The 24,683-nt window shown below is 50.7% G+C and overlaps 1 protein-coding gene and 1 long non-coding RNA gene across 2 annotated transcripts in view; one reads left to right on the forward strand and one right to left on the reverse strand.

Annotated features, from left to right (window-relative positions):
* Nucleotides 1–242: 242 nt before the first annotated feature.
* Nucleotides 243–24,683, forward strand: part of CSF3R (colony stimulating factor 3 receptor) — a 61,085-nt gene continuing 36,644 nt past the window's right edge. Inside the window, exon 1 of the mRNA XM_064635509.1 lies at nucleotides 243–398. The gene's annotated coding sequence lies outside the window, so the exon portion shown is untranslated. The remainder of the gene's footprint in view (nucleotides 399–24,683) is intronic.
* Nucleotides 13,577–16,639, reverse strand: LOC135402262 (uncharacterized). Its single transcript, XR_010425068.1, has 2 exons — nucleotides 14,951–16,639; nucleotides 13,577–14,047 (listed from the first exon to the last, which is right to left on the reverse strand). It is a non-coding gene; the product is annotated as an uncharacterized LOC135402262 (long non-coding RNA).

Below are 24,683 nucleotides of genomic sequence, written 5' to 3' on the forward strand. Positions count from 1 at the left end.
ACCCAGCAGTGCTGCCCTCACAAAGAGCGCGAGGCACCTGGGGCCGGAGCTCATTGCTGGGGCCGGAGCTCATTCCTGGGGCCGGAGCTCATTCCTGGGGCCGGAGCTCATTCCTGGGGCCGGAGCTCATTCCTGGGGCCGGAGCTCATTCCTGGGGCCGGAGCTCATTCCTGGGGCCGGAGCTCATTCCTGGGGCAGGGGCAGCTGTTCTTGGTGATTGGGGATAGCTGTGGACAGGGGAGCTCCCCGAGCGGCCGCTGCTCCCTCAGCCTTCCTCTGCCTGATTCTCCCCATTAGAACGGAGATTTGTTACTTGTCGGTGTTGCTAAACCAGCTTTTAAACTCACTGTGGAAGGTGGAAGGGAGCTCACAGAACCCAAATCACACGGAAGCTACAGGTAGGATCAAGCGGGGACAGTGGGATTGTACTTGTTTGGGTTTCTCCAGCTGTTTGGGTTGAAGGGTGCCCTGCTTGAAGGGATTTCTGTTCTCCTGATGTGCCCAGGTACTGCTGGGACTCCCTGCTGATATTCATTCCCTTGAGCCCTGCAGAACTGCTGCAGAACTGTAGAAAGTTCTGGCAAACAAAGCACTTTTCCCTTTTCTTCCTTCTGAGCTCTTAGGACACTCAGCCACACTTTATTTATGATTCTGAAGCTAATAAAGTAGAAATATTGCCAGTTACTGCTGATGGAAAGGGAGTCACAAGACTTCCAGGTGTTTCAAGCAAACATCAGACCACTCAAGGGTCAGATGATAAAGCTGAGTGTTGGCACTGGGCAGCCGTGGCTTCACCTGCCAGGAGAGAGGGGAGGGGGGCAGCTTGCTTGGGAGAGGACTAAACAATTAAGCTGTGCTTGGCTGAAGCTATGAGAGTTGAAGCAAGGTGCTCAGCCCTGATGCTTTTTGGACTCTGATGGTTTTAAATGAAGAAGGAAGTCTGGGCTGGGGGAGAGAGGAGGGAGGAGCAGAGAGAAGGGAAAATAAACGTGGAAGCTAATCCCAGGCACTGTGAAAAGGTCATGTGCTTCGATATGAGTAATTAATTTTCTTACAGCAATGTTGAAAAGGTTAACCTGATTTATGGAATGCAATTTAATTTAAAATGTGTTGTGTACCTTGTTAAAAGGGCCCAATTACAGCTGCTAATTCTGTGGACTGACACACGCGCCGTGCTCTGATAATACCCTGGTGTGAGGGGGAACATGTGTCAGTCAATAATTAGACATGGCCTATCGAATTTTGAGGGGGTAGAAAATTGGTAGAAATAGTGAAAGTGCAAGTGTTCTCTCTGCTCAGGGCCCACAGTGTCCCCTTGCAGTTCCCTGCTCTGTGGAGCACTGGGTGATTCATTTGGAGCCAGGCTTGTGTTCACAGTGCTTTGTTGTGCTGCTCTGAGACAGGACTAGAAATGCCAGATATTTACAGGTCAGCCCACATTGCTCCTTGACCTTCATCCTGTTAATTTTTCCAGCAAAAACCAAACTAACCCCCCCCCAAACCAGTCTGGGATTCTCTGATTCTTATTCCTTTGGTGTTCTGCTGAGGCAAAAGCCACACGTGTATCAGGCTTTCCTGAAAGACCTTATGGAAGTGCTGCTGGAGGAAGGGAACAAGCTTTTGTGTAATGATTGAGTGTCAGAGGCAAGAGAAGCCTGTACCTGTATTGATCCTTCAGATTCCCATTGCTGTGACATTCAGTATTGAAACTTTTTTTGACATCTTTAGCAATCAAAGGATAAGAAAACCTTGTCTGAAAGAGCAAGGACAGTGGAAGAAGCTCCTGCTTGTCCTGTATAACCCCAACTATCTTCATGTTCCCTTCTGCAAAGTTCTTCCCAACCTTTACCCAGAGCTGCTTTGTATTGCCATCACCAAATTAGCTCAGGAAGCTGCATCTTGTGATAACTTCATTATGTTCTATTGACTTCTGGGGGAGCTGAAAGGAATATAATGGCAATTTCCTCTAATGGATAAGTGGCTGGGGAAGCCAGGCCAGGGAAATGGCCATTCCCTCCTCTCCCCTTGTGCAGTCAAATCACTGTCAGACATTTCATTTTCTGATGTGCCTGTTGGTCTCTTATCAAGCTTTTTTCATCCAGAGAGGATTCCTCCTCAGAGGAACACGAGGATTAGCATCAGATGGGCAAAATGCAGTTTGTATTGCCAGAATATTAAAGGGGCAATTGTAATTTCTCAGCTGCAAGGGACACTTAAAGCAAATTACCTCGATTAAGAGAATAAGAATCAGGGAACTGCTGTAAATTGAAAAAACATTCAGATAGGATGTGTGTGTCTGTTTGTCATCGGGGGCTTATATTTACTTCTGCTGATGAGACTTCGTCATGCTCTATTACAATTCATAGACTCGTGTTCCCAAATTCTGTGCACCAAAATGCTTTGATTTATAGGGAATAAGTTCATTTTCTCTGCGAATTCCTTTAATATTGTCATAAATGTGGTCAGTGATGCTTATCTCATGGTATTAATGTGCCTCATTTAATTATACTGTCTTGCTCAAAAAGTGCACTTAGTTTGAAGGAAACTACAAATTGTTAACTTCTGGTAAATGCACATTTGTCGTTAGGGAATGGTGCTGGTGCCTCGTGCAGCCAGCAGTGGGATGGCTGTTTGGGAAGGGCCGTGGATTGGGGCAGTATATGGAGGGACATCTCAGACTTTAGGGGCAGTATATGGAAGGACATCTCAGACTTTAGGGGCAGTATATGGAAGGACATCTCAGACTTTAGGGGCAGTATATGGAGGGACATCTCAGACTTTAGGGTCAGTAATAACTCAAGTTCTTTCAGTCTCTCCCTACAGGGGAGCCCCAGGTTCTGGTCTGGCCATTGGTTCTGTGCTTCCCTCCTCATTCCCTGCTCCGAGGCTGCCCCTGGGATCTCACTCCCTGCAGAGTTCCCCCTGCTTTAGGGTCAGGCAGGTATGAGTCCCTATTGATTACTTGATCTATGTAATTGCAGGCAAAACTACAGGGATTTCAAGCCCGATTGACTGCAAATTAGAAATCTATTGTGTTGGCTGGACTCCTAATGATGAGGATTAGGAGAGAAGAGGTTTGGGGCTGCTCTTTCTCTGCAGGATTCCTTTTGGGTAACTGGAGATTTGGGAGGTTTGTGAAGGGAGGCACTGATCCCCCTCAGAGCAGGCTGGGGGGGCTCAGCTCCTTCATCCCTTGGCACGGCTTTGCCTGGGGCAGTGAGCACCCCCAGCCCCCTGGTTCTGTGACCCCTGCAGGAGTCAGGAACAGAGCCTGGGAGTAACTGCAGGACGAGCCAAGGAGCTGCAGCAGGGAGAAATCTGGCTGAAACCCCCTCTCCCGGCTGCTCTTGGCATCCCTCCTCCCACTGGATGTCCCCTTGGCCAGCGTGGGAGCTCCCAAAATAAGTTCAGGGCCTGGAGCTTTGTCTCTCCCCACCCCTTGGAAGCTGAGCAAGGAGCATCAGGAGGCAGGAAAAGGACCTTTTTCTTTTTTTAAAATAGGTTTTCATTTAAAAGATGCCAGAGCCAGCAGATTAGTGTCTTGACTATATAGGTTTCCTACAGATAAGGCAGAGGAATTGATTTCAATTACCAAAGTGGATAGACAGGCTGCTCCACTCCCCAGGATTGTTAACCCTCGAGAGGCAAGAAGTGAAAACCAGGGGAGGCTTTGGAACCTCAAGCCATTTCCTCCTGGAGCATAAATCCTCACAAAGGGAGAGAGCTAAAGAAAGGAGGTTTATTTAAGGATGTACAATGATCCTTGTGATACTTTGGGATTTCAGCAAGCTCTCAGATCCTTCAGCAAGGCTCTGGAGCCAAGGGTTAAAGTGGCTGCCGGGATTAAAGGATTCCGTGCCTTTCAAGTACCACTTCACCTTTTCCAGGAGCAATCTGGCTGCTGGGAAGTTTCCCTGCGAGGCTCCAGGGCTGGGGCAGCACAAGGCTGGGCAGTGCTGGATCCCAGCAGGACTGGGAGCACAATCCCCCTCGCTGTGAGACACCTCCATCACTTGGGGCACACCCAGGTTGCCTTTGCCAGCAGGGGCAGGGGCCAGAGGGGATGGAGCTGCCAGGGTGTGGGCAGTGGCAGAGGTGGGAGCTGGTGGGACTGGGCAGTGTGGGAGGGAGCAGGGGCAGGGAGCTGAACATTCCTTGGCACGTGTGGGGAAATGGCTTTCAGTTCGTCCTCTGCCACGTGCTGCTCCTGCATTTACACACCCGAATTCCTGAGCTGGCTCTGTAATTGTGTCCACGGGGTGCCTGCTTCCCTTCCCTTCCCTCCTCGGATCCAATTCACCACTTTTTGCAGCCTCACTGCTGCCTGATAATGGGTACCTTGCAAGAGATTTTTCCACTATTCACTTGCTGGATCTCTTTTGTCCTACCAGAGAGAAATTTGCCCCTCTGGGTCTCACAGTTGGCTTCTCAGCTGGGTTTCACACAGGCATTTATTGCCAGCAGCATCTGCTCTCCCCTCCAATTACTCCAGCACGTTCCTTTGATTCCCTGCTTTCCTGGGTTCCCCAGCAGCTCCTGCCCTGACCCAACTCCCCATCAGACTCTCCCGCTGCCTCCAGGTGTCTGGGGGGGTCTCTCTGCGGTCAGAAATCAGAGGTTGCACATTGTCATTTGGGAGCAGGAATTCAGTGGTGCTGCACAGCAAGAAGACCACTGTGATAAGCATATTTAAGCCATCATGGGAAAACACAGCATATAAATAAGACTGTTTCAGGCCGTGGAATTACATTTTGTTGCTGGAAGCAGCTCAGCAACTGCAGCTTTTGTGTCCTTTCAAATACAGCTCCATATTTCGGGGGAACATCCTGTGGTTTGTGCTTTGCATTAGTGTTGCTGTGGCCAGGGCTGTCCTCTGTGCACAGCATCCTCTCCTCCCCTTTGCTTTCCCTGGAGCTCGGTGTTCTCCCGGGAGGGGGCACGTTCCTGCCGTGCCAGGGTGTGGCCTGGGGCACGTTCCCAGGGAGGCTGCAGCACAGAAAACAACATTTCTGGATATGCCTGGGTGGGGGTTTTTTCCCCCCTAATGAGAAATGGTTTCTGACATACTGGAAATGTTAGTGAAAACACATCTAGATACAGAAATGTTTAGGTTTTATTGTGTCTAAAGCTCAAAACAAGAATGTTTTCCATTCCCAGCAGTGTTTTCTGCAAGGAAAACCTGATCATTCCCTCCCTGGCAGTTCAGTTATTTTCCATCTTGCTCTGTGGACAGCTCCTGGATTTCAGATAAGGATCTCCTGCTTGGATGCTGAGGAAGGAGGAGGCAGAGAATGTGTCAGTGGCATATGCTCTCATAACTGCCCAACTTTATCCTCTGCTCTTTGGGGGGGAGTGTGCTGGGACCTCAGTGATATTGGAATGGACTTTCTGGAAAAGCCAGAGTTAGATAATACCAAGACTGACATGCTTGGAGAGGGCTAATTGGGTAAAACTGGGTTTCGTTCACAACCCAGGATTTCCAGTGTGCCTGCAGATCTTCCCCCATCCCCTTGGCATCATTAATGCCAGGATTTAAGATGACAGAGCTTTAATTGCACAGGACAAAGGCATCTGGTTCCCTGCTTCACTGATCAATTCCAGTTCATAAATTGTAGCAGGAACAAAACTCTTTAGCAATGCTGACAATTAAGTAACATCCTGATAAACATCCCCTTTTGTTTTATTTAAATGAAAATGCCTTTATTTCCACAGAGTGGTATCTTGTAACAATAAGATTCACTGTCCCTGAAGCTTGGTTAATTAAACACAGTATTTGCAATCTACCAAAACAAGCTGTTTTATGCAAGCTGATAACAGGGTTTCCGTTTCATAATGTGAACAATTGGGTTATGCAAATGCCAGGATTTTAAGCCCCTGTGATCTGTTTTTGTTGCCTTATTATCTGTTTCTGTCTGCAAACTCCAAATATAGACATCCCAATTAAAGCAGCTAAATGCCATTAAAACCAACTAAAGATGTTTTTATCAGTTAAAAACTTCCCCAGTTTAATTAAAAATATGGTTTGAAACTGGCCTTTCTTAAGCCAAACTTCACTCCCGCACTTCCACCTGTGTGATTGATCCCACCCCCCTGGGTTCCATCCCTGGTGGAGCTCTGAGCCCCCGAGACCTGGTGGGAGATGGTTCCTGAGCCGAGGTGCTGTTCACCTGTTGGCAGGTGCGTGGACTCAGACCCTCCTCCTGCACTGCTCCGGGAGCCTCCCTGGGAGGTTGGGCAGAGGAACAGAGGACCTGGATGGGAAGTTTAAACCTGCCCAGGCTCCTGCCAGGGCTGTTACTCGTGGTGGCTCATCCCACAGAGCTGCTCCAATGCATGTCCTGTTGCTGCTGTGTCTCAGAGCCCAGCCCAGCCCTGCAGGTTTAGAAGCAGGAGGACAACATCACTGTGGAATAGCGGGGAATGAAGTCAGGTCTGCAGAGGCATCCTGGTACAGACACTGGCTCCCGGGGAGCCCTCAGACGTTGGTGCTCAGCAGGACCCTGCCGCTCAGCTTGCTCTGAGTGGGCACATCCGGGGGTCACTCTGCAGGTTCTCACTCCCCTGAGCTCACAGGGGGCTGTGGGGTGGACACCAGGGCTGACCTGGGACCTTTTTGCTCCTCCATGGGTCAGCTGCTGCTGGCAGAGATCTCCCCCTGCAGCCCCCCCAGCAGGGCTGGAGGAGCCCCTTGTTCCTGCCGTGAGCCTCGGAGCTGCTCAGCCCGGGAGCTGAGCTGTCCCTGTGAGCAGACAGGTGTGTGTAAAGCTTCCTGAGCGCTGTGATGGAATCGTGGAAGCCTCTCAATTGTGAGCGTTCCCGGGAGGATGGAACACATCAGCCCAGCGACGCTCCGAGCTTTGCTTCCAAAGTGCAGTAATTTAACTTTATATCAGCCATGTTTGCAGCAGCTGTCAGTCACCATGACAACAATATTAACACTCGTGAGGGCTTTGTTGTGAGCAACAGGGAATGTAATATTCTGGAGGGAAGAAGCAGCAATTGCTTGAGCAGTTGCTCACAGCCCAAGTGACTCTATTGAACTGGGAGAGGCTCAAACTGTATTTTAAACACACAAGAAAAGACTTGCTTTTGGAGTATAAAATGACTTGAATTAACTTAAGGCTGACAAGAGGAAGCAAAGGGAATCACTGGAATAAATATATGTGAGACTGGAAGATTAGAAGGACACATTCTGAAATCTCACAGATATGCAAACTCCCTCTTTTTGAAGGCACTGCCTCTGGAATGGCAATTTACATTTCTTTAAACTTGGGGAGGGGGGAGGAGGGTGATTAAAAGGGGGTTTGCCAGCCTTGTGGTTCTTGTCTTAAATATAAAATAGTTACTGAGAGACTACTAAGGGTAGTTCTTAGCCTGTAGTTTCTCTAGGAATGAAAACGGGGGAAGTATCCTGGGTTTCAAACACTGGAGTTTGTCTCTTAATCCACTTCCTTTTTTGGGGAAAAACAAATCATTCTCTCTCTCAATATTTAGTTACGTTGTTGTTGCCAACCTCCCTCCTTCCCCTCCAGAGATACCCCTGCATTAAGATAAGGCATTGATTGTCTATACTGGGAAATGCATTCTAGTTAATTAGTTCATTATTCCTTTTTTAACACAAGATTGATGACTTATTAAGCTATGGTTAATTACAGAGTTTATTACTTTGAAAATAAAGAAAAACTCCACATCTTCAGCTGATTCTGCTCTTGGCTAATCTGGGATTTCTGGCATTGCTGAGTACTGGAGAGCTGGGGCTTTCCTTTTGCACCCTGTTCATTGAAACGCAGTTTTGGGGTGTGCAGCTTCCCACCCCTGGGGCCTGGCTGAGGAGATGTGCCAGTGACCTTGCAGCTGCTGGTTTTCCCTGCAGGTCCAGAGCTGTGGGTCCCCCAAAACGTTAGCAGTGTGCTTTAGAAGCCTTTGTAGCTGCAGGAGCAGAGCTCAGGGCAGCAGCACAGAGGAGGCTCCACAGGAGCCCCACCTGATCCACTGGCAAAGGAGAGAGCACCAAGCACTGGCTGAGTGAGGGAAGGCATCTTGTAGGTACTCAGTACATACCCTACAGACAGATCCCTGCTCCCAGAAACGTGCCCTGGCAGCAGAGTGCCCGGAGCACCTGGTGCTCCCTGACAGCCCCGGGCAGAGATGAGGAATGGAGACACGGCCAGTGTGTGCAGGCTCATCCATCACACCCCAGCTGATGTTACCCGTGCCAGGAACACCCTCAAATTTGTCTGATAATCCGGCCAGACAAGCAGGAAGCACGTGGTGCCCGCGGCTTTGACAGCTCCCACCAGGATTTTGGGAGGAGCTCCGAGACAAACCTGGCAGTGCAGCCACAGTGTGCTGCCGAGGATGCTGCTGCCTCCCGACAAGGGAGCCCACAGCAACAGGTGTTAACCGGGTCAGCAGCTGCCTTTTCAGCTCTAAACACGAAAGTTTCTGTGCTAAAATTACCAGCAAGCAGGCTGAAAGGCAGGGAGGTGCACCATGGATCCTGTCACTGGAGTGTGGGAGCGTGGAAAGCCGGCTGTGTTACTGCTGCTGGGCTCTCTGCTCACACAGCTCCTGCCATCGCTGTGTCGGGCCCTTTGTGTGAGAGCAGCACCAGCTTAGGGGAAAACTAAAAAACAATCAAACCCCTGTAGCCCCAAGTGTTGCGTGGGAGAGCCTGCCGAGCAGCAGGGCCGGCTGTGGTAGAGGACAGAGGTGGATTTCTCTCCCAGCACCATTTCTGGAGCAGTGGTGCTCCCTCCAGGCCGTGTGTCGTGCTGAGACAGGGGACAGGCTGCAAAGCAATGTGTGGAACAGGCCGAGAGGACAAAGTTGTAGTGATCCCATATTTTCTCCCTGTCAGTTTTCCAGGCAGTGGAGGAGCTCTGAAGGAGGTGCTGCAGCTTCCAAATCTTTCCTTTGGATCCCCTGCTCTGTTTTACCATCAGGACCACAATTAGCCATGAGCCCCACTCCTGCCTTGTGAAAATGTCAGCTCCCCGACATCCCTGAGAGAACACGTTTTCAAGAAAAACACAGATGTTAAATCAATTCCTCCATCTTTCCTCCCTCCCATTTTTTCAAGCTGCTAACATTGTCCTTTTGGGAATGTACTCATGAACCATAAACATCTGTCAGTTTGCTGTGAACAATTCCCAACCTTTAGCTGAGCAGCCTCCTCTGTCTCTGTATTGGCTCCCAGCAGCAGCCCTGGGGACGCTGTGAGAGGACGGGCACCAGCACAGCCACAGCCTCACTGACATTTTGCCTTGAGACGTGAAACAAGTGCTCGTGGCTTGTTTCCCCCCTCCAGAGGCAGCAATTTAGAGAAAAAGCGATTGAAGGGCGCTGGGATTGGAGCAGAAATAGCTCCCAGGGCAGCTCGTGAGAGTGAACTGCAGGATGCAGAAGTTACAGAAATGTCAGGAAGTGAGCAATAGGGTAAAAGGTTTGAGTGACCCCTCACCGTGTCCTGCTCAGCACAGAGCTGGCTGTGGGGATTGTCCCATGTCACCACACAAGGAGATCCCAGCCCCCAACCCTGCCAGCCACTGGCATGGGTGCAGATGCAGTGACACCACCTAAAACAGGCACAGGTTTTGTGGTGCCAGCCCAGGGGAGTGGGCACTGAGCTCCAGGAACTCCTGGGCACACTGCAATGTCCCAGTGAGCTCTGATCTTCACCTTTAGATAAAGAGAATTTGAAATTTCCACCCCCAGGCTCCAAAGCCAGTTTAAGTTTTCATCTTTTGGGGGCAGGAGCCACTGTTCTACACCACAGATCTCGGTGTGTCCTTCAGAGAGGCAGCAGGAAGAGCAGGGAACGAGTTTCTTCCACCAGCCCCTTTGGCTTGGGAATTCAAAGGAGTGCCTGTTGGAGCAGAGGGTATCAGGACCTGCTTCCCAGCTGTGAAAACAGAAGCCTCTTGAGGTTTCTGAATGTTTTCCAGCTGCCACCTGCTTTCCTCTATTGTGTATCATTTGTCCCTACTGAAAAATAAGTCAGCTGTGCAGCTTTTCTTACTTTTATGAAGAGTTTAGTTGCTGGTTTATTTTCTCTGATTTTCCAGAAACATTCACGTTTGAGGATAAAGTGCCATTCACGCAGGAAGATTTAGTCCCTCTTCATAAAGTTATATATTACAAGTGAAAGGGGAACAAGCATGGGCTGGCAGCAGAAAATTGAATTAGCTCAGCAGCACACAACACAAAATAAGACAAATATTGTACAGAAATGTAATTGAAGCTGCATTATTTATCCTCCCTTTTTGGGTTATTTGTCAAAGTGAGCTACAAGTTGCAAATTAAAAGAGCTATCGATTCTAAAGTTGTTTTTAAAATATTTTCTACATTCAGATCCTTGGAAACAATTATCTCAAAGTGGAGCCAAACAGCCAAATCCTTGTTGGTGTCAGGTTCAGGGAGATAATGTAATTCCAGATTCTCTCCATGGTTCGTGGACATTAAAATGACACTTTTTATTAGAATCATAAAATCATTTAGGTTGGAAAAGACCTCCAAGATCACCAGTCCCCCTGTGCCCAGTGCCCACCTTGTCCCCCAGCCCAGAGCACTCAGTGCCACGGCCAGGCCTTCCCTGGGCACCTCCAGGGCTGGGGACTCCAAACCTCCCTGGGCAGCCCCTGCCAAGGCCTGACAGCCCTTTCCATGGAGAAATTCCTCCTGATGTCCAACCTGAGCCTCCCCTGGCACAGCCTGAGGCCGTTCCCTCTCCTCCTGTCCCTTGTTCCCTGGGAGCAGAGCCCGACCCCCCCCGGCTCCCCCCTCCTGTCAGGGAGGGAGAGCCAGAAGGTCCCCCCTGAGCCTCCTTTGCTCCGGGCTAAACAGCAGAGATTTCTTTCTCAGGGAAGAAGTGGGAGGAGGATGGCATCAGAAGGGTTTGTTGTTGACTTGAGCATCCTGGTGAGCCCGTGTGGTGTCTGCAGTGCTGGTGGCACAGCCCACCTGAGCCTGGGAATGTCACCTGGAGAGAACACCTGCTCCTGCCATGGCACTGCCAGCACTGCCCCAGCAGGGCTCATCCCACCAGCATGGTTTTACCACAGTGGAATTGCACATTCCTGTTAAACTTCCCTGCTGTGCTGAGAGGGCAAATATCCCATCAAATAACATCAGTCATTCTTTTCACAAATCCCTGCTGAGGACAAGGACCAGGAAAGGTCGCCCAGCTGTCTTCCCATGCAGGTCATCCAAGTCTGGATGGATGACAAAGTGCTGGCACACCATCCCTGCCTTGCCTATGGCAGAGGAGACTGGGGGACAGGGTTTTTGGGGGGGTGTCTGCTTTTGTTTTGCAAAATAAACAGAAAACAGCCTTTGTGACTGCAAAAGAAAAAACAAAACGCATAAAAAACTCCATCCACGGCAGCATTTGAGCCATTCTCCATGGGCCCTCGGAGCCTCTTACTGTTTGAGTTAAGGCTCCTTATATAAAGTTTATGGGTCCCCCCGGGGTGTTTGGAGCAGATTACACTCCCAGCAGCTCAGGCACGGCGGGCGGGAGCAGTCAGTAAATCAGCCGGCTCAGCTCCACGCCCGGCCATGGGGCTGGGGCTGGGATAACACCTCCCACCAGGAGCTGACAGCTGGGAAACAAAGCTCCTGCTCTCCTGCACACTGTCAGGGCTCTTACAGCCTCGGCACCCCCACGGTGCTGCAGGAACCTGCTGCTTCCACCCCTCGGACAACAGGACCCTGTTCCCTCTGAACTCCGGGGTGGTCACACTGGGAGGGAGACAGGTCGGGACAGCTCAGGTCTGCTGCAGCTGTCCTGGTTAGTGAAACTCGTGCTCCCAGATCCAATGTTCTAGTTCTGGATATTGCACCAATCTAGAACATTTGGTTCATAGGGAGCACAGCCTTGTGCAGATCCCATGAACTCCAGACTGGGACAGCTGGTGTGTCCCAGGCCTCTGAAGAGGGTGTGGTCCTGCTGGCCAGGAGTCAGGCAGAGGCTCCACTTTCTGGGGTTTATTCTGGAGACATCTTTCCCTGCCAGTCACTTAGACACCAACACCCTGCTCTCAAACTGCTGCCCCCAGTCTGAATTTCACTCACATACATGCGTGTGTGGCTCTCAGAGCAGGACTCCAAGCCCCTCATGTCTTACAGCTCCCTCCAGCAGTGCTCCCGGCCTGTCCAGGAGCAGGCAGGGATCAGAACATGCCAGCTCTGTGAAACATCTTTAATTTGAGAAACAAAACCAATTTCTCTGATATGTGCCAACAGTAGAGATATGATTTGCCAGGAAAGTCATCAGCAAGTAATTCTTCCAGTGGCAGTTTGTTTAAGTCAACTGCACACTGATTTATTTGCTGTGCTCTAATTACCGAGGGAAAACGAGGGGAAGTCTGGTATTAGCAAAATCCCTCAGCTTATAATTACCCCATTCATGGGGCTTGGGTTTCACCACAACACAGTCCCCCCACTACACAGGAGCTCTCCAGTGTTTAATTAGGGGCAGATAAAAGGGGTGTCTGTGCCCTTCTCCATCGCAGCTCTCGCACAAAGCCGGCTTAGGGCAGGCAGGAGAGGCTGAATGCTGAGTGTCTCCTCTGAAAAGCTGAGGAGCCCTAACACAAAGCTGTTCTCTATCCATTTCACCCACTTTATATGTGTTTGCTTGGTAAATGCAGCGTGTCAGATGGAGACACCACACACCCGGGCTGGGAACAGCTCTCCCAGGCAGCAGCAGGAGCATCCCTGGGGCAGGGGGTGCCCAAGGGCGAGGGGCTCCTGCCTGTCCCCCACCTCCAGGGACCCCAGGGGCTCCTGCCCTGCAGTGCCCCCAGGAAAACAAAATGACTCCTTGTTGTTCTGCAGCCTGAAACTTCTTTCCTTTTTTTAAGAAGTCAGGAATTTGAAAGATGCAGCTTAGGCCTCCGAAACAGAAAAAAAACCCTGAATATTTCTACATTTAAAAATTGTTTTGAAGTTCTGGATTTTTAGAAGCAAATGTTCAGCGAAAAGCCTTTTCTGTGGGGAAAATCTGTCTGAGCAGGCAGTTCTGAGCAACCCTGTAATTGCCATGGAGTAAATAAACAGGTCTTGCTTATCGGTATCTGCAATAAATTTTGAGAAAAAATACCATTTTAAGATACAGAAGCATATCTCTGTGTTGATAAACACCTCTACAAGTGGCACATTCCTCCTCCCTCGGGGTCTGTCCTTCCCCGCTCGTTATGTTCTGTATTCATCATCAGGGAGTGAATCTGCCCATAATTTAGATCCCCCTGATAGTGTTTGTGCAAATGGGAGCCCTGCTCTGATTTCCATTATGCATTACCTTGTCTGACTCCTTTCTATTGTGCAGCGCAGTAAATGACCTCCCAGATATTCAGGTTCAGGTGTGGATGTGATGGTAAATTTGAGTCCTGAAATTTCCATCCAGTGATAAAATAGTATAATAAAAAAATCACTTTCTTCTGCTAATATCTGCACTCCTTTTGGCTGTCACATCAGCATTATGGCTAGATTGCATTTTGTAATATATCAGCGTGGAATTCAATCGCTGTGTGCTGGTTTCTCTTGTGAAAATAATACAGCATAGGCTGAAAAATCAGTATATGAGTCGTTCTGCTTTTATTACTATCAGTTTTACAGGAACTTGACAGACAATTGTTGGTATCAGATTTGTTGAGTATAACATTTAATTAAATATCCTTCATCTTAGTATTGAGCATCACCTTGGATAAAACTGCTTGCCTCAGATTCAGGCTTGGGAAGGTGTTCAGGCAAGGCAGAGGTCCTTGGTTTGTGGTCACACAGCCACGTGTGGTGGAGTGCCCAGCCCTGGAGGTGCCCAGGAAGGCCTGGCCATGGCACTCAGTGCTCTGGGCTGGGGGACAAGGTGGGCACTGGGCACAGGGGGGACTGGTGATCTCAGAGGTCCTTTCCCACCTCAGTGACCCTGTGGTTCTGGTTCAGTCCCACTGGTGTAAAGGCTGCTCCTGCTCCTGCTCCCAGTCCCCCACCCAGGCACTGCCCTGAGCCCAGGGAGTTCTGTCACTCTGTGGTACCATCAGTGTGTCTGTGAGAACACACCCAGTGTCTGGGGCATTTCTCAGAGGTTTTGGGGGGTTAATGAATGGCTGGCCCTGGTGCCTGAGCTCTGTGTGAGTGTACAGAGCTGTGGGAGCTGCAGGGCCAGGGCTGCCCGAGAGCCCTGGAGCTGCACCAGGGGCCCAGCAGGTTGTTATTACCCAGAGAAATGTTATCGTGTTCAGCTCGTGTGGAAATTTATCCGGTTTACGCTGCAACCGAGAAACATTAGTCCTATAAACTCAAGTGATCTTTCTTTAGAGAACAACTCCCCAATTACTAACATTACTTATTGGATTGGTTGCTTTCTCTATTAAATGGGACACGGTGCCAATCAAGTCAGATAATTCAGCCACAAAATCAATGGCACCACATTTACTCAATCAAATACATTGCTCAGTAACTTATATCCATATGAAATTAAAGAGATGGATGTGCCAGCTGCACACTGGAATTGGGCTTCAGAGCTTTGGCACATGCAGGTTAAAAATAAGGAAATCGATGAGCAAGAGAGAATGTATTTGACATCAGTCACTGCTTTTAATACATTAATTTCTTCACTAGATTAATCAACTATTGATCATCCTTCAGCCTTCCAAGAAGCCAAACGTGATCACTGTGCTGAGCTCTCCTTGTCCAAAGCCTCTGGGCACAGGGATGAGCACCCTGCCCAGCCTGTCCCGGGGTCCCAGGGCCCCATGGACCAGAAGTGTGGCTCTAGAGCTGAGCACGTGTCCTGAGCTGGGCCTGGGTTAATCCTCCTTTATTTGACCAGGGGTTTTCTTGGTCCCTCTGGTGGCCCTGGCAGCCTGTGCAGAGCTCTCTGAAGGGTCACGTGGGGGTTTCCCTGTCCTGCTGGGTTTGCCACCCCTAGGCTTGGCTCAGCACCCACCTGGAGACTTTGGGTGGCCAACACAGGGCCAGATCTGCTGCCCCAGACTGCTCTTTGCTTCAGTGGTGGCTCCACGGCAGGGTCAGTCCGTGTGCTGGGCCTGTCCTGAGAACAGCCAGGTTCTGTCCTTCCTGGACGAGTGGAGACTTGATCCTTGCCTTTGCCACTCCAGAGTGAAGTGTTAGAAACCATCTGAATGGGAAATCAAAGTGCCTGCGCATACGGGGAGGGCAAGAAATCATCACTTATTTGCAGACAAGTGACAATTTCTAATCTCAGCTTTGTGAAGGATCTGATTTACACCAGAACTGCTTATCTCTGTGCCCTTGGTAACCTCCTGCCTCCCTCCCTCAGCACTGTGCCAACAACACAGCTGCTGTTTGTCTCCGAGAAAAGAAAAGAGAAGGGAGGGGAAGGAAAAAACCATTATAAAAATACATTGTAAGTTCCCAAAATAGAAACCATCCAAGTGCTGTGTCCTACTTTAGAACACGCTGATGCAAATTACAGAGAGCAAGTGCTTCAGATTTGTAACTGGAGTTGGCTTGTAAGAAGCAAATATCCCTCCTTTGCCCTGAAATCAATTCTACGGGGCTGAGGATCGCTGAGGTTTGAGTAGAAGATAAAATTAATTAGCCAAGCAGGAGGCAGTGCTCGAGCTGGTTTGACTGGCCCAGTGTGTTCCACATCAACAGCAGCTTTATCTGCCCGACAGCCCACGTGTCCCACTGGGGTTATCACAGGGGAGGTGACAGGGACAATTGTTCCCATTTCGAGATTCTGCACAGCCAGACAGGTTCTGGAAGCTGGTTTTGCTGTGAACACCTGCTGCCAGTCAAGGGAATTAGTAAAGCAGGGCTCTGGTCCCATCCTGGACTTACAGGAAAACCACAGGTGGACTAGAGCAGCCTCCTTGCTCCGTCCCCTGGCTCCTCATCTGTCCTGGGGCAAACACTGGTGTCCAGGAAGAAGTTACCCCTCTCCAGCTCAGCCACACCGAGTTCAGGAGGTTACCTGGCAAAGGGGACTGTCCCTGGGCCTTTGACAGGGAGCACCCTGACCTGGCTGGGAGCCTCCTGCTGCCCTGGAGGACACCAGCAAGTGCCTGCAGACAAAGACCTTCCCTCTCTGGCCTTTTACAAAGATTGGGGCTCACTGGGGACTCTGCAGAACCGAGGCAGGTGCCAGGCCCTGCCTGCACTTGCTGCTCATTGATCTCTGTGCTCTGCCCCAGCACAGGGACCTGCTCTGATCACCCATCAATAGCAGCTCACACCTGCACAGACAGATCTCACAGTCACAGCCCCTCTGGGAGGAAACAAAGCATCTTTCTTTCCAAATGCAGGGACAATAAACTCAAAGAACCCGTTTCCTGATTTCAGTTTCCCTGTAGATGTGTTTGACTGTGAAAAGCTTCCCCTGCAGAGATGCAGGACAGACAGGTTGTGAGTAAGTGAGCCCTTTGCTGTGACCTCCAGGTGGGCTGTTGGGAGGTGAAGTGACTGCATAAACTCATTTCTCACAATGAAAAGATGAGGTTGAAGCTCCACACTGGAGACAATCAGAGATACACGTCCAGTGGGAACTTCTCTGCAAAATATAGTCCTCACTTGACTGGGTAAATCACCTTTTGTTCTCTGTGTGTGTAAGATCACCACAAATACTCGGGTGGGAGGTCAGAGCACTGGGCAAAGCCCGGTCTGTGGGGGCAGGAGGGGTTGGGCACAGGGATTAGCACAGACATCCCCACTTATCCAATCTCATTTGTAAATCGGAATGGAGCTTAAAGAGGCAATTCTGCAGGGAGAACTTCTCTGCTAATTGCCACAGTTTTGTTCAATTGACTCTCTGGCAAAGTGCCCTGTGCTTATCAAAACAATTAAATCCCAAATACCTGCTGGTGGTGTGTGGATTTATTATGGGAATTGGGGTAACAGTGTCACCAGGCAGCTCTGGTGTCCCCCCTGCTTCCCTGGGCTGGAGCCTCAAACAGGGGTAGAAGACAACCTGTAGGGCAATTTTTAGCATCACCGTTGGAAACCTAAAAAAACCCAACATGCTGATGGAGAGGGACACAGACACAGGGGACTGAGTGGTTTAACCACCCCTGCTGCCAGTGTGCAGGTTGTGCTCTGGGTAACACTAATCAAATTACTGTAGTTCAGTTATTTAAAATTACGCTTCTTTCTGCAATTTTGGTGACTCAGTAGAAGTGTTTTGGTTTCCAGAATTGAGAATCAGCTCCCATGAGAACTGAGTTGTTTGAGTTACATCAGTTAAGCAAGGACTCATCTCTGGATTCAAACTGTCCTCAGGCAGTGGTTATGAAATGAGAGCTTTATCTTTTGGTCAAATTTAACTACTCACTAGAAATTGCAAGTACTGGGGAAAGACAAGAGGAAGAGCACCAGGATGGATCCAGAACTGCTGGGAGGGATGAGAGCTTCTTACATGCAGAACAGTCAGAGATTGTTCTCCTAAAATGCAGCCCCACCTCATGCTGTTATCTGGCTTCTATTACACAGGATTTAGCAAAAAGCAACTTTTTTGCTTCTGCTGCTTTCATTTGTGCTGTGCAGAGTGCGTCCCTTCCTTCTGCTGCCTTTAGTTACCCAACTGGCAGGCTTTAAACCAAGAAACATCCAGGAGCAGTAATCCCTGTGGCCTTAGGGCTGGGTGCTCAGGGCCACGGAGGGGTTTGCAGTGGAGCAAAGCCTGGCCCCAGCTCTCGGTGGCTCTCGTGGCCGGGGCAGGTGCCACAGGGCTGTGGCTCTTGTGGCTTTGGTGCTCCCGAGGGGGACCCTGGAGCTGTCACCCCTCGAGTTCAGGGCTCCACAGCCCCATCCTGAGCCCCCAGTCCCGAGGAGCCTCCTGCTCCTCCACAGCCCCATCCTGAGCCCCCAGTCCCGAGGAGCCTCCTGCTCCTCCACAGCCCCATCCTGAGCCCCCAGTCCCGAGGAGCCTCCTGCTCCTCCACAGCCCCATCCTGAGCCCCCAGTCCCGAGGAGCCTCCTGCTCCTCCACAGCCCCATCCTGAGCCCCCAGTCCCCGAGGAGCCTCCTGCTCCTCCACAGCCCCATCCTGAGCCCCCAGTCCCCGAGGAGCCTCCTGCTCCTCCACAGCCCCATCCTGAGCCCCCAGTCCCGAGGAGCCTCCTGCTCCTCCACAGCCCCACGCAGCAGGAGCAGTAAGGGTGATGGATAACCTCCAAGGTGCTCCCCGACAGCTCTAACAATGCTTAATGAGGTAAACTAATTGTAAATTGTGGCAAAATGGGAAACTTAATGACACTTCAGCTCTTGAAAGGAGTTTAAATACTGAGGAATCGGGCAATGTCTGTGGGTGTTGGGAAGTGGTGGGAAGGCCGTAATTCACCCAGATGATCCCCTCTCCCCTGAGCTGCACATGCCTCTCACCTCACACAGACTCGGTTCCTGCTGCAAACCAGATGCAAAAACACTTGCTCTTTATTTTGATGATTCCAAAATCTCTGGGGCTCCAGAGCAGGAGGAGCAAAGAGCTGCCTGAGCCGGGGTCGGGAACCCCTGCCCAGCCCTGCCTGGATCCCCTCCTGCCTGGTGGGTTTGGAGCCTCCCTCTCCTGGCATATGGTCCTGACCTGGGACCAGAAGTGCCACCAAAATGGGGAACATCTTGCCCTCTGACTGATTCCAAGCAGTAGGAGTCTTTTCTCACTTTCTCTCTTCTGTTGAAGTTTAACCGGCTGCCTGTCATAGTGCTGAGTGAGAACGAAATCACAGCTCAGAATCCTGCAATCCTGGACCAAATTCATGTCATATGTTCCTGCTGAACCACTGCTCCCCCTCGGTTACACATCACCCCCCGGCCCCGTCTGAGAGACACCTGCAAGCTTAGGCTGTGGGAAATGAAATATTCACACTGGCTTTGCAGCAGATGTCAGTGGCTGCAGCAGCTCCTCTGCCCTGGGTTCACTCCTCTCCTGCAGTGAAATTTGTTCTTTTTCCACAAACCTGTGAAAGCTGCAGCTGCTGTGATCGTGCAAACAAGCAGCAACATTCCCTGGCATTGTGATTCAGAGCTGAGTTTGCTTTCCAGCTTTGCTTTCCATGTCTGCAGTTTGGGAGAGGTGGTTCTGAGGTGTCACCTGCCCAGAATGAGTGGTCAGCACTGAGAAAGGGCTTCCCAGCCTGGACAGACTGGGAATGCTTCTCCCTTTCCCCAGGAGTGTCCTGGTTCTGCAGCAGCTCACATCAGCCCCCACAGGAACTTGTCCTGTTGATCTACAGACCCTGAGAGAAGGAAGAGGGATCTTGGGCACACTGGGGCAGACTCTGTTCCACCCATTCCATTCTGCAGCTTGACAAGACCTCGATGTGCCAGCGGAGGAGGGGAATTCCTGGAGCTGCCTGTGCACAGCTGACCAGAGCCAGCACCACTGGAGCCAGGGAGAGTTTTTCCAGCTGCTGCCTTACTTGAGTGGAAATCGAGGCTGATTTTCGGTGAGCTGGTGCAGAAGCTCTCCCCATGCTCTGATAGACTTAGTAAGTTTTGCACATTCAAATATTGACCTTTCATAAATCCTTCTCAGCCTCCCACCAGGCAGGCGCTGCTGTGAGGGGAAGCAGGAGCTGGCAGGGCCTCAACAAGCTGAATATCATTCTCCTTAAACAGCTCTGAGGCGTTCAGGGGCATAAAACCTTTAAGAGCTCCAAATGGCATTTTTCAACACACTGCCTCCCTCTCGAAAGGTCAGGTGGGAGTTAAACCGGAGGCTCCTCTTCTCTCCATCTCAATCAGCCATCGCAGGCACTTATCAAATCTGCCTCCTGGCTCCCTGCTCCCATGGAACTGATAACCTGATCTGAATTCTCCCACAGCTTCGCCCAGGGAAGAGCAGCTGCAGCAGAGTGGGGCAATGCCAGTCACTGCAAGAGCCACGGGAAGTGTGGATGCCTCAGCTGGCTCAGTGCTCAGGAGTTTCTCCCTTTACTTGCCTCCTGTACCTGCTCTGATCCCATCCCGTTCCATCTGGGATTTTCCCACATGCCCACGGTCCACCCCAGTGCCCTTCCCTGCACTGTGGCAGGTGCTGGGGACGGGGTGCAGAGGTGGCCAGGGGAGTCACCACGATCTGCTTCTGTCCCTGCAGGGCCAAGCAAGAGCTTCATTAATATCCTGCTAATGAATCACTTCCAAAGCCTCCTCCTTGCCTCCCTCCTCCTTTCCCCTAATTACTCACAGACGGTATCACCACTGAAAATGATGAACCAAATATTTAGATAATCTTTCCAGGAGGGATTTTCCTGCCACCCTGCCTGACTTAAAAACGTGAGCACAAGGGGAGGAGGAGTGAGGGGAGAGCCCAGCAGCTCCCCTGGCAGCTCCAAGCCCTGGGCACGGGCTCCTGCAGGCACCCAGCAGGAACCTGGGAGCACAGCCACCTCATTCTGCCTTGTCTGTGATCTTACCAGCTTCCCCAGGGAGTGAACATCCCTTCCCTGAGCTGCACTTCCAGCTCCTCCACTGCTGCTGCAGGAGGTCCCTGCAGGAAGGGTGAGCCAGAGGCTGCCTCTCTCCAGCTTGCCTGGAGCATCCTTGGGGATGTCCTGGGGCTGGGGAAGGAAGGAGGCAGGAGTGAGGCTCTCACAGTGAGAACATGCCGTGGATCTTCCTTCTGTGCTGTCTGGAGGAAGCTGATTTGAGGGAAAGAGGAAAACCATTGCCTTGTTCCCTCCTGAATTTTCCCCACCTCCTTTTCATTTGTTTCCCCAGATATATTTCAGGCATGAGGTTGAACTCGTGTGTTCCATTGCAGATCCTCATCACCAGCTCTGCAAGTGCCAAGAACCCTCCCTGTCTCCTGTCCCTGGCACCAGGACAGTCCTGGCACTGCCAGCACTGCTGATGGAGCCCCAAACCACCCTGAACCCCAGTCACACCAACCAGCTGTGCTGTCCCTGTCCTTGCAGCTGGGCATGCCAAGGCCCAGAAGCTTTGGGCAAAGCTGGCACAGCATTCTGAGAAACCTCGCCCTGTTTTTTAAAGGAAATTTAAAAACTGTCACATTTGAGGTGAAAATCTGGCAAAGACATTTCATGTAACTGGTTCACCAGCCATCCAGAACTCTGGAACTTGCTTTATAGCAGCAAGTATTTGCTGAAAAACTCTCTGTTTCCATAAAACCCCCAGTTTTCCAGCGAGGCAGTCACAGAAATGCTTCCTGCAGGCCAAGCCCCGAGTGTGTGTGGAGGAGCAGCAGGATGGGAACAGGCTGGGGTGACCCTGCCCGGCCATATGTGCCACGTCAGGAAGGACACACTGCAAAGGACAGATCTCCCTGGTTACCTGAGCCCCTGCCAGGTGGGGAAGGCATTTGTTGTGACTCCTCAAGCTCCCAGCTCTCTGTGCTGGGCAGCAGGTGAGCGTCCTGTCCGTGTTTCTGGGGCAGGAGGTGTCGTGCTGCTCCCCGGCCGGTGCCAATCTGCTCAGCTCCTGGGCTGCAGCTCCACTTGCTGAAAGCAGATGCCGTGCCCAGATTTCTTCTGCTGTTGAATCTCAGCTGTAGTTTGGCAGTTGCACAGTGATGTAGTGTTTTCCTCCCTCTCCCTGTCGTGCCATCCCTCCTCCGAGGTGAGCTGGCCGCGTTTGCTGTCAGCTGTTAATCCACCCTGATGTTTGCATTCCTCTCTGCTTCCAAAGCCCCACAAATCAGCTGCTGCTCCCTCGTGCACACCACCGGCCTCCCGAGGGGAGAGGGAGGCTGCAGGAGAACATCCTGGGAAAGGAGCTTTGGATCTCTGCCTGCTCCAAAAGGAAATCATTTTAAAATGGGAAAATCTCTCGTGGTGTTAATCAGTTCTTTCAATATTTGCTGTACTTGAAGCACTGACTTGCTTTTCTGATTTTAGAGGCAGCAAATACCACATGGATTTTGAATGAGGAAAGTGCACACACACACCCCCCACACACATCCACACCCACATACCCCCCCACAGACCCCACACCCCCCAGCTGCTGGGGTGTCCCTGTGCTGCTGCTGGCACTGCCCTGGGCACCCTGCACCCAGCCTTCCTTACCCTGGCACAGGGCTGCAGTATTTTAAAAGTCAGGGAGTTGCATTATGTGTCAGAAGTGGTCAAATTAAGTTAATTTGACCTTTAAACTCCATTTTTAATCCCTTTCTTTGGCATCCAGCATGATTTGCATTCCGCTATACTGACACTCAGCCTAACAAATGACTTTCTTTCCAAACTGCCTTTGAAGTATCTGAACTTAATGGACTATAACATTTATGAACATCTGAGTTCTTCTCTCAGCAGCTGCACTGGGTTATTGATGATCTAATTGAAATGCTGGCAAATCTATCCCAGCAGTGTATGGGGAGCAGCAGCCGACTCGGCACGGCCCCAGAGCCCTGCGAGCGTATGCTTTCCCTGCTAGTCATTAGCAGCAGACAGGATATTTCCAGCTATGTTAAAACAACAACAAAGAGCAAAGACACAGGAAGAGGAAAAAAAAATCCCCAAGCTGGTAAAAGGCTGATTTGTTGCTCCTCTGTGGATCCCTGGGCAGCTCCGTTGTGGGGGGGGGGAGGCACCTTTTGGAACCTGGGGTTTATTCACAGAAACAGCCAAGGGCAGGTCAGTTTATCCAGGGCACGTTCACTCTCCTGCCTGAACAGGTGAAAGTACGTGGACAAACTGAAAACAAGACAACTGGGGACCAAAAAATGGCCTTTCCTGTTATTACATCCAAAAATCATCACCCTCTCTTCTAAGCCCTGGGGGGGTGATCTGAGCTGGAAATGCCCAGACTGGCCATGGAGGGCCATGAGCTGCTCCCAGTGCACCCCAGAAACACAGCTGGCACCTCTTTCCACCACAACTGCAACAACATGGGGTTTGGAAATGCCCATTTCCATAGTAATGTCTGGAATTGCATTGCACTCCAAATTTATCCAGCAACCAGCTGAGAGCACACTCTGCTCCACACTGATTGGCACGTAATTAAGCAAAGGAAAGAAAGTCATAATGTTTAGCAGCAGCACCCCTTGAGTATTCAACAATAACAGGAGAGATGGGGATGGTGTGCTGCTAAAAATAAATAGGGAATGGCTTATTAGGAGGTGTAGTGAGTTCCCGAGCCGTGAGTAGCTCCAGGCAGTCCATTCCCTTCCATTTCATTTCATTTGATAGTCACCGATTTACACCAGGGATAAAAGAGGGAGAAAAAAGGATATTGAAAGAGAGGAGAGAATTTTTGACATGAAAATAAAGATGAGGGGAAATCAAATTTGTGTCTTTGAGCAGATGGAGGCTGAGCCATTCCTGGCATCATGCACGCAGCTGGGTTCACTCTCCTGGTCCAGGCTGGCTAAAAGACACCGATAAAAATGAAAAATGCAAATGAATTCTCTACACCTTCCTGGACTCACCGGAATGGAGGGTGCCACTCAAAAGGCAATCTCTCCAAAACATTTAAAAACGTTGTGCAATTTATATCTTGTGCTTGACAGAGCATCCAAAAGTAATTTCAGCAGTGTCCCGGTGCCACCGCGCTCCGCCGAGGGTGCCAGTCACCGCTGGACCATTGCCCTGCCCTCCCCAGGCTGCACAGCTCTAAAGTGCAGGACGAGCTGGCTGCTGGCCTCTCATTTCTGCTGGAAAATCTGGCTCTGCCAGCATGTGTAAGGTCAACAGCACAAAGCCGGCTTATTAACTGGAAATTTGGGGGATCTGGTGCCAGGAAATGGCTTTCAGCCTTTGTGAGGAGGAATAAAGAGGTTTCGGGGCAGTGGTTTGCTACAGAGGCAGATCAGTTGAGCATATTTCATGGCTGGGATTTGCCTCTGTTCCAGGACACCAGGAGCTGTGTCTTATCCTACCAGGACATTCAATTAGGCCTTTTTAATCCAAGCATAAAGCTCTTCCGAACCCCATCCCACCCCCGTGGCAGCCCTGTCCCCCAGAGCACTGGGAGCAGGTCCCACGACCCCCCAGCCCTCAGGGGGTGCAGTGTCCCCCCACTGTGTCTGGCTCCTGCCTGGCCTGACTCCACAGGGTTTGTTACTCCGGGGTCAAAGCCACCTTGGGCTGAGCTGCTCAGGAGACATTGCCAGCTGCCTCCATGAACAATCCCGTTTCCAGCTGCACTGGATGGACACCCAGGCTTTCCCACCAGCACTGCCTTGCCAAGCAGGGATTTACTGTGGGGAAGGAGCAGCCCGAGCAGGGAGGAGTGGGGCTCTTTCCCCACTTTTTTCCATTAAGTGGAAATTTACAGTGAGATTTTTGAGTTTAAGAAATCTCAGCACCTGGGCTGCAATGTAGAAAGGGATTTAGGATGATTTTGGAGGTCTTTTCCAAGCTTAATGACTGTGAGCCTAAGCACATCCTAAACACAGGAGCATCCTTAGCCCCACTGAATTCCATGATGACACTCACCTGCTCGGGGTTGGATCCTGGTATTTGGCTTTTGGGCCAGTGGAGTTAAAAGCAACGAGGTTTGTAATGAGAGAGGTGGGAAAAAGATTTTCTGCTCAAATACCATTTTCCTGTGTTTCAGAAAAGGCTCTGAGGGTGCTCATGACCTGCTGGCCTCTGATGCCCCAAAACCACCTTGGTTTGTCCGTGCCCAGACCTGTTTCCAGGGAGGAGCAGAGCCAGAGTCAAACCTCAGGTTTCTCTGCCCTCCCGTTCCCGATCCAGATGGAGCAGCAGCAGGACAGAACAACCAGTTGTTTCTCTGGCACT

This window comes from Pseudopipra pipra, chromosome 24 (genome assembly GCF_036250125.1).
Source record: "Pseudopipra pipra isolate bDixPip1 chromosome 24, bDixPip1.hap1, whole genome shotgun sequence".
Classification (NCBI taxonomy): Eukaryota; Metazoa; Chordata; class Aves; order Passeriformes; family Pipridae; genus Pseudopipra; species Pseudopipra pipra.